Source organism: Lycium barbarum, chromosome 6 (assembly GCF_019175385.1).
Source record: "Lycium barbarum isolate Lr01 chromosome 6, ASM1917538v2, whole genome shotgun sequence".
NCBI lineage: Eukaryota > Viridiplantae > Streptophyta > Magnoliopsida > Solanales > Solanaceae > Lycium > Lycium barbarum.
This window is the reverse complement of record NC_083342.1, coordinates 21218971-21227451: the sequence shown is the minus strand read 5'-3', so window position 1 is coordinate 21227451 and position 8481 is coordinate 21218971. Positions and strand designations below refer to the sequence as shown.

At 33.6% G+C, this 8481-nt stretch overlaps 1 pseudogene; it reads right to left on the bottom strand.

Moving 5' to 3' along the window:
- Window positions 1–1412: 1412 nt before the first annotated feature.
- Window positions 1413–8091, bottom strand: LOC132599629 (beta-amyrin 28-monooxygenase-like; annotated as a pseudogene).
- Between the last annotated feature and the right edge of the window lie 390 nt (window positions 8092–8481).

Here is an 8481-nt window from a genome sequence, read left to right as displayed (position 1 = left end):
TTTAGCAACTACTTTTAAGTAGGAGAACTTTTCTTTCCACCACCTATGAGGGACAAATGATTATTTCATAAAGCAAGAGGAACAACTCATTTTTCCCTCCACTTCTTTTCCCTCCATTTCCCATTCAACCTATCAATTAAACCCAACAAAGAGGTCCTCCAGCAACAACTAATTCATAAGAAATGAGTTCGGCCTTGTGTAATTATTGAGTGACAGTAAGATCTTGTGTCAAGCTTTGAAGTTGCATGTGAAGATTAAGGATCCATGTGTTGGATGTAGAAGATAAAACAGCTGCAAAAGCATCCTAGACTGTTTTCGAGATGTTCAGACAGTAAGATCTTGTGTCAAGCTTTGAAGTTGCATGTGAAGATTAAGGATCCATCTGTTGGATGTAGAAGATAAAACAGCTGCAAAAGCATCCTAGACTGTTTTCGAGATGTTCAGACCAATATGGCTATTGACAGTTTTCTTCAGCAAGGGACGAGGCTAGAAGACTCAAGATCATTTCATCTTGTTGTATCCATTGAGTATATGCTGGGCTTGGTTTTGATACGTTAGTACCTTCGGGAGATGTACGGCGTGGTGGACATGGGTCGCTTCCACCGATATAATCATAGATATTTTGTCCACGAAGGAAAGGTAATTAATAGTTGCATGGGGCCTAAATAAATAATTTGTAGCCGTCAGTTTGTTGGAGATGAAGTGATGCACATGATTAAGTATTGAAGGTGAGGAAGAAGAGAGGAAATTTTTGAAGATTCAAAAGAAGCAGAGGAGGTCGAGCTGGCTTCTGATACTATGTAGGCGTTTGGCCATAGAAACACAATATTTTTCACTTTATTTGGAATTTGTGAAGTTGGAGTTGTGTTTGGTTATAGTTTTTTTATATATATATATATATATATATATTTAGTTGTTTGAATGTTTTATGAGTGAAAAAAGTGAAAACAAGATTTTAAGTGTTTTTAAAAACAACTTCAAGTTGTATCATGACTTGACTGTGTGCATTTCAAAATGTGAGGACTTGAGCTTCTTCACTTTTCTTGACTGTTGGCTGATTAGCATAACTACATATAGGACCTCTGAATTTGAAAACTAGAAAGAATGTGAATTTTCATGGCCAAATTTTGATTTTCAAATAAAGTGAATAATTTTTCCAGAAAAAGTGAAACACCAAAGAAGCACAAATAGGTGTAGACAAAGGACCACACAGGAGTAATGTCTTTATTCATTCATTTCATGTACACAACCTGTTGTCCGCGATAGAAAACACGTATTAGGACAAATACAATCAAACTTCAGGAATTGTTTTATTGTAAATGAACTTATAACGACATCCTTAGTTTTATTGATGAAGAAGAAACATATACTACAAGGAAATTAACTGGTTTGTGTGTGTGTGTGAGTAAAGCTTACACATTATAAAGGGTAACAGGATATCCATCTGTTGGGATGGGTTCTAGGAAAAAAGGCCTCAATATCATTTCTGAAGGAACCTTAGCTTCCCACCTAAAATTTTTGAGTACATGATGAAGGAAAACAAGAATCAATATTCTTGCAAACTCTTTTCCAGGACACATTTTATGTCCTCCACCAAATGAAACTGATGTGTAAGGAACTAGTCCATTTCCTTCAAATCTAGAAGGATCAAACTTTGTAGGGTTTGGGAAGTATTCACCATTCTTCTGTGTAGCTCCAAAACTCAAATATATCTGCATATTTGATTTGATAGCATACTTAGATCAAGCAAAGAATACTCAGAAATGTCAAATGAGAAAAAATGAGTTACTGAAATGGGATTTTAAAACTATAGTATATTATATTCATCACATGAGTCATGTATTGACTAATTATTGATAGTTATAGAAAGATTAATATGATAAGCATTAGCTGATAATCTAATAAAACATAGTATATAGCTAACATGTTATAATATATTAAACTATTAGTAAATCTCTATGATAAGTATTACAAGTTGAAATCTTCTCCAAGTATAAATCTTAGCATTCAAAATTGGTGGTTAACCTATGATGCTTCTGTTAGATTTCTACATTCATTGAGAGTACGAGTTATAATCTTTTTATATGGTTTGAACATTAATCCTCACTTCACGGACTATGTAGTTTTTTTGAATTAAGATATGCCAAATGTCCATTTGGCCTCACATTTTGGGACGATGAACAAAGGCGGAACTAGAATTTGAAGCTTATGGGTTCAGGATTCTAACCCTTTTAAGTTACTAAGTTCTAGATTAATAATTTGTACATATGAAATGAATTTTTTTAAGACAAATTCAATACTTGGATGAAGGTTATTGGGTTCCATCGAACCCATACCTTGGTATCTAGCTCTGCCCCTAACGATGAAGTAATTTATTACTTGCTGCATGACAAAAATCACAGTATCCATTTAATTATTTAATTACATACATTTTAATTAGAAGGTCGAAATGTACCTTCCATCCTTTTGGTATGAGGAAGCCATCATAAGTGATGGCGTCCTCTATGACTTCTCTGAAAGTACCTTGCAGAACTGGTGTGTCTCTTAATACTTCATTCACAAAGTTCCAAGTTTTCTTCATTTTCTGAATGTCATCACAGCACAGCACTTTCCTTGGCATCATATTCCTTGAAATCTCATTGTGCTCTGCATTTTAAAAGGTGTTTATAGATAATTGTACATAATAAATACGTGAAAGTGTTTAACATATACACCGACAATGTAAGGAAAACTTTAACTATCAGATCATCAAAAAGATAACTACAAATAACCTTCTATAAATAGTGGGATTTGTAATATTGGAAATAAGGGAGGTTTTATGCTATAACAAATAAAATAACATGATATTGTAAATTTTTTTACACTGATAGTGTAATATTTTGTTACACATTAAAATTAAGTTGACTTATAATAACATAAAACGCTCTACGTAATTAGTATGATATGATAAATAGAAAAATAAAGTAGCCGATACTAATGATGTAATAATTATTTATAGTATCCGTGTACATAATCTATACCCCTAGAAAAATCAGATACATAACCTTCTAAAACATATTAATTGCGCTATAGTAGTATAAATATTTGGTTAACTGTTACTTCATGATGTAAGAAATCCTGGTGGAATACATCAATGACCCCTCAAACACGCAAAAAAAGGTTCATCTAGAAGATTAATTAACTAATAATCTAACTAATAATCTGACTTATTGAACACCTTACATTTATTGAAAATTTGCCTATTGAACACATTTTGTATAGTTGTCCAAAGCATGAAATTCCATGCACAGGGGTGTCAAGTGGGCCGGGCCGGGCCATTTAAATGTGGGCCACAAGGGGCCGGGTTAGGGCCGGGCCGTAAGTTAAGTGGGCCGGGCTGGGGGCCGGGCTTGGAGAGGGAAAGGGTGTCCGGCCCAGCCCACCTCGGATAGGGGCTACACGTCGGGCTAACCGGGCCCGTTAGTGGGCCGGGCTGGATTTTAGTTAGTGGGTCGGGCCAAGTTTTAGTTAGTGGGTCGGGTCGGGTTTTAGTTAGTGGGCCGAGCCGGATTTTAATTATTTTAAAAAAAAATTCTAATGCTAAAATTTATTAAGTTTAATACTTTAAAATCTAGTTGTTGTCAACTTTATTTTAACCTTCAAGTTCCTTAAATTATACTTTGGCCCTATTTTCTAACTATAAATACCATTCATTCTTCTCCATATTATCTCACAATTCCCTACTCTCCTCTTTCTCTAAATTTCCTACTCATCTAAATGGAAACTAAATGGAAACAATGCACATGAGTTTTGATACTAAACCAAAGTTCTTAATTTAATTATCTCATCTGATCCTAAGTCCTAATGTCATGTGCAGATTGTCACGTCTCCATCATCGGTGGAGACATTTCAATATGCTAAAAAATATTTAATTATTATTATATATAAAATATTTGAAACTAATAAGATTATATTAATATATTATTATATATATAACTAATAGTTTATATTATTATATAGTATACTGTATAACCTATTGAAATATTTTTGAACTTGTGTAAGCCAACAGCAAGATAGTAACTTAAAAGGGGTATTTGATTTATTTCACGCATCAGCAATTTCAGAGGCTTGTCATTTCACTGATTTTGTCAGCCTATTACATGAGTTAAAATTAATGGTTAAGTTTTAATTAACTAAAGTAAGATTCTAACTATGGTTTGAATAATTAATAAATATTTCATATATTTGCTTCCAAAATTTTAAGAATCCCACAATTATAGCTACAACTATTTTATTGGGATACAATGTTTTTAAAATACTTATTATTAGTAATAAATGTAATACTTATCTTTTTTTTTTTAATTTGAAATGGGCCGGGCTGGGCCGGGCCGGTGCCCCGGTGGCCATCACCCGGGCTTATGGTGGGCCGGGCTGGTGGGCTGTCCACCTTGTCCGGCCCAGCCCCCTAATAAAACCCACCTAGCCCAGCCCCTTACACCTATTACTGGGCTTGGGCCGGGCCGGTGGTGGGCCGGGTTTACCGGGCCGGGTTGGGGCTGGCCCGGCCCACTTGACACCCTTAGCATGAGGTTCACACCTAAAAGACACCAATCACTGTCTGCCCCCCTCACATTGTCCCCACCCAAAAAATTAAAGTTTTTCTTCGATGACACTTCCAGTTATCCTGACGCAAGAAGGAAAAGGAAGGGTATGTAAATGTAGTGGCGGATGCAACCAGAGGCGGATTTAAGATTTGAAGGTGGTGGGTGCCACAATTTTCTTCAATATATATTTTGTTAGGAATATGTATTTGGGTAGGATCCATCTCTTTTGAGTTTATTCAGGTTAACTTAATAGGCCTTTTTTATTTACACATATGAAAATTACATCTCAAAAATTAAGAAACGAGCATAATTAGCATCTTAAACAAGGAATTACACCCATTAACAACAGAAGTAAAAACAACATTTTCACCAAGGGACTTACATCTTTTATATATATTAAAAAATGAACTTGCACAAGTAAAATTACATCTTCAATAAGGAAATTACACCAATTGAATTAAGAAAAATAATAGAAAAACTCTTCAATAGGTAATTACACCCCATAAGTAAATGTAGAATTAGATAAATTACAAGTTCTTAAAAATAAATCATAAATTTCATGTTTTTCCTAAGCAATGCTTATGAAATTTCCATCACAATTTAAGTAGTAAAATGATTTAAATTGAATTTAATAATTATAGAATATCACAAATTTTTATAGTACTCTCCCTCCATCCATTTTTATTTGTCCACTATATTAAAAATAGAAGTTCACTTTTACTTGTAAGTTGTATAGTTTGAAAAACCAAGACATAATTTACCAGTTTATACCTATTTTACCCTTATTATTAAGTACTCCAATTCATTTCTCATTTTATTTATTGCTTATTAAGAGTGTCCCAAGTCAACTATAGACAAGTAAACATGGACGGAGGGACTAATAAACAAAAGAAATTATAAAAAAAAATGAATTTTGATCTCAATCCAAAATTCCCATTGAGACCCAATTTTCGATTTAAATACTCACAGATTTGAGATTAAGAGAAATACTTGATTTAAGGGATTTTGAAGGTTCTATTTTGTGTGTTCTCGCTAGAGATCACAGATAAAATAATACTCCATCCGTTTCATGATAAGTGGTTGTTTAGGATTTTCCTTTTATTTCAAAATAAGTGGTGCTTTAAGATTTCAAGAAGAAATTGATCTTGTTCTTCCAAAATTACCCTTATTTACATTTTCAAGATCATTAAGCTTTTGTTTTTCTAGGCATTTAATTAGGGGTAAGTTAGTAAAAACACTCCAAATTTTCTAGGAGTGAGCACTATCTTAAGGGGTATGCATAAACTAAAAAAACCACTTATTATGGAACGGAGGGAGTAGAATAGAGGAAAGACAAAATAAATAATAAAAAGATAAATAGAAAATTGGGAGAGCCGAAAAGGGAAATGACTGGTACAAAGGAACTAAAAAGAACAAAGAAAAAACGGGAGTCGGAAAATGTTCAAGATAGATTCGAACTTATGTCTATCAGCCATGATACCTTTGTCTAATTTGTGACTGGGGGTGACAAGGTCAAATATTTAACCTAGTTTAAGCATATTGCAACATAGGTATATGAAAAATTTATCAATCTAGGGAGTGCCATGCCACCCCCACCCTAACGGATGGATCCGCCCCTGGATGCAACGTTCATTCACCATATTATCTGAACCTAGAACTTTTGATGTAATATAAATTTATGTATCCCTTGAATGATGATAGGGAGAGAGGAAAAAATGTAAGGGTGAGGAAGAAGAAGAGAAAGGGTTGATTTGGTGGTGCAACGATGGCCAGAAAAGACAAGTAAAGAGGGACGGGGTGCAGGTATAGTGGTGACAAGGTGGTGGAGAGAGAAAGAATGGGAAGAGAAAGGGGAAGGGAAAGCGGCCGAAAGAGTGGATGGTGGTGGTAGCCAGAAGGGAGAAGGAATAAGGTGGATTGTGGTGGAGTCGGTCACTCCTAAAAACTTATTGTTTTTCAGCTTATAAACACTTTTTACTTTTAGCAAGATATTTACTATTTTATTTTTAATATATTTTTTTTAATTCTTAAAGTGTCTTTTTCAAAACTAAATAACTAACTTCCTCTCCATTCCATATCCATCGTTCATCCTTCTCGTTGCAAAGATACTTTAAAATTTATAATTTCTTATAAAAAAGAGAGGATATTTTAGTCATTTTATCAAAAAAGCAGCTTATCAGCATTATTACCTAATACATCACCTGCTTATATTAGTTTCAACACTTTTATCTATACATATTGCTTATTTATAAAATTAATTTCAGCACTTAAAAGTACTAAATGCTTATCAACACATAAGGCTTATCATCTATTTACTATATCAGCTAATCTATACGGGCTCGAAGAAAGAGAACAAATTTTTTAAAATATATTATGGCCTCTCACGCTTTCCAAATAAGTGTGGTACATGCACTATATCATGTTAGCAATATGTGTTCAATAAGCACACTTACAGCATAAATCAAATGTTCAGCAGGTCAAAACCTTAATAAGGTGTTTAGATTAAAAAAAATGGATAAACCAAATGCCCAATGGTCTCGGACCAACGGTTCTTCAACTCAACTCTCCTATTTTTGCTTAACTAATGGTAATAAATGGTGCAAGTTTTTATTTTGAAGTGAAAGAAATACCTTCCATTATTTCATGGAAGAACTCATGCTTCTCTTTAAGGTACTTCATGGTCAAAGTAATAGTTGTAGAAGTAGTATGGTAACTACCAATGAGAAAGCCAAACACTTTATCAGTCATTTCAACCTCTGTCATGTACTTTCCATTTTCATCTTGTTCAGTAATCACTTGTGTTAACACATCAACCTTGGACAAATCTAGATTCTCTAGTAATTCAGCTCTTCTTTCTTTAATAATAGCCTTCATTTCTTTCCGTAATTCATTCCCAGCTTTCATTGCCTTATAAAATGTTGTACCAGGAAAATTGATGTCCACTACCAAAAGACCTTGCGTGAAAATATTAAATTTTTCATAGAGATTCAAGATTTTATCCGAGTCTTCGATGCCCATAAAGACTCGAATAGAAAGGGACAAAATGAATAACTTCATTAGATCATACACTATCACTTCATCCTTCCCCTTTAAATGATTTTCCAAGTGTAAATGTGACATAGAGTCCATAGTACTAATGAGTTTATCAACATTTTGTGAGTTCAAGAAACAGCTTATAACATTTTGTGCCCTTTTGGTGTCATGTTCTATAGGGACAAATGATGTAGAAGGGAAAAGTTTTTGGACAGAATTAGGTCTCCAACCAATCAAAAGATTATTGCCTCTGGTGAATATGAATTTGTTAGCTGCGGGACCTGAAAAAATAGCAAATTTTTGGCCAAATAAAGAGGTTTTGAATACATTTGAGTTGTGTTTCTTGGTTCTTTCTTTAACAAACTCCCGCACCAATCCATAGTGAAGTGCTTTAAGGAATTGGATGGTTTCTCCAATAATAGGCCAACCAAAAGTACCTGGAGCTAAAGGGATTTTTTTCTTTAGGTTTGGCAAAGAAATAATTTTTATGGGTGAAAATCATTTTCACCCTTTAACTTTGTTTTAAAAATCAAACTCTCCCCTCAACTTTGAACAATAGACATTCTCCCCCCTTTATCTGATGCAATGACTATTTCATCCTTGTTTTTTTTCAATCCTCCATTTATGTAAATACATTTTTATATTATAATATAATATTTATATTTTCAATCTAGATATTTATAGATTCTTATTTAAGTTCATTAACATTATAAGTAGAATAATACTTTTACGAATTTGTGGTAAAATCTAATGCTATTTTTTATGATTGTTATTTCAATATTATATGCACAAGCATGTGTGTATATGTGTGTGTGTGTACGCGCGTGTGCACGAACATGTGTGTGTGTATATTTAAGTCTCTTAT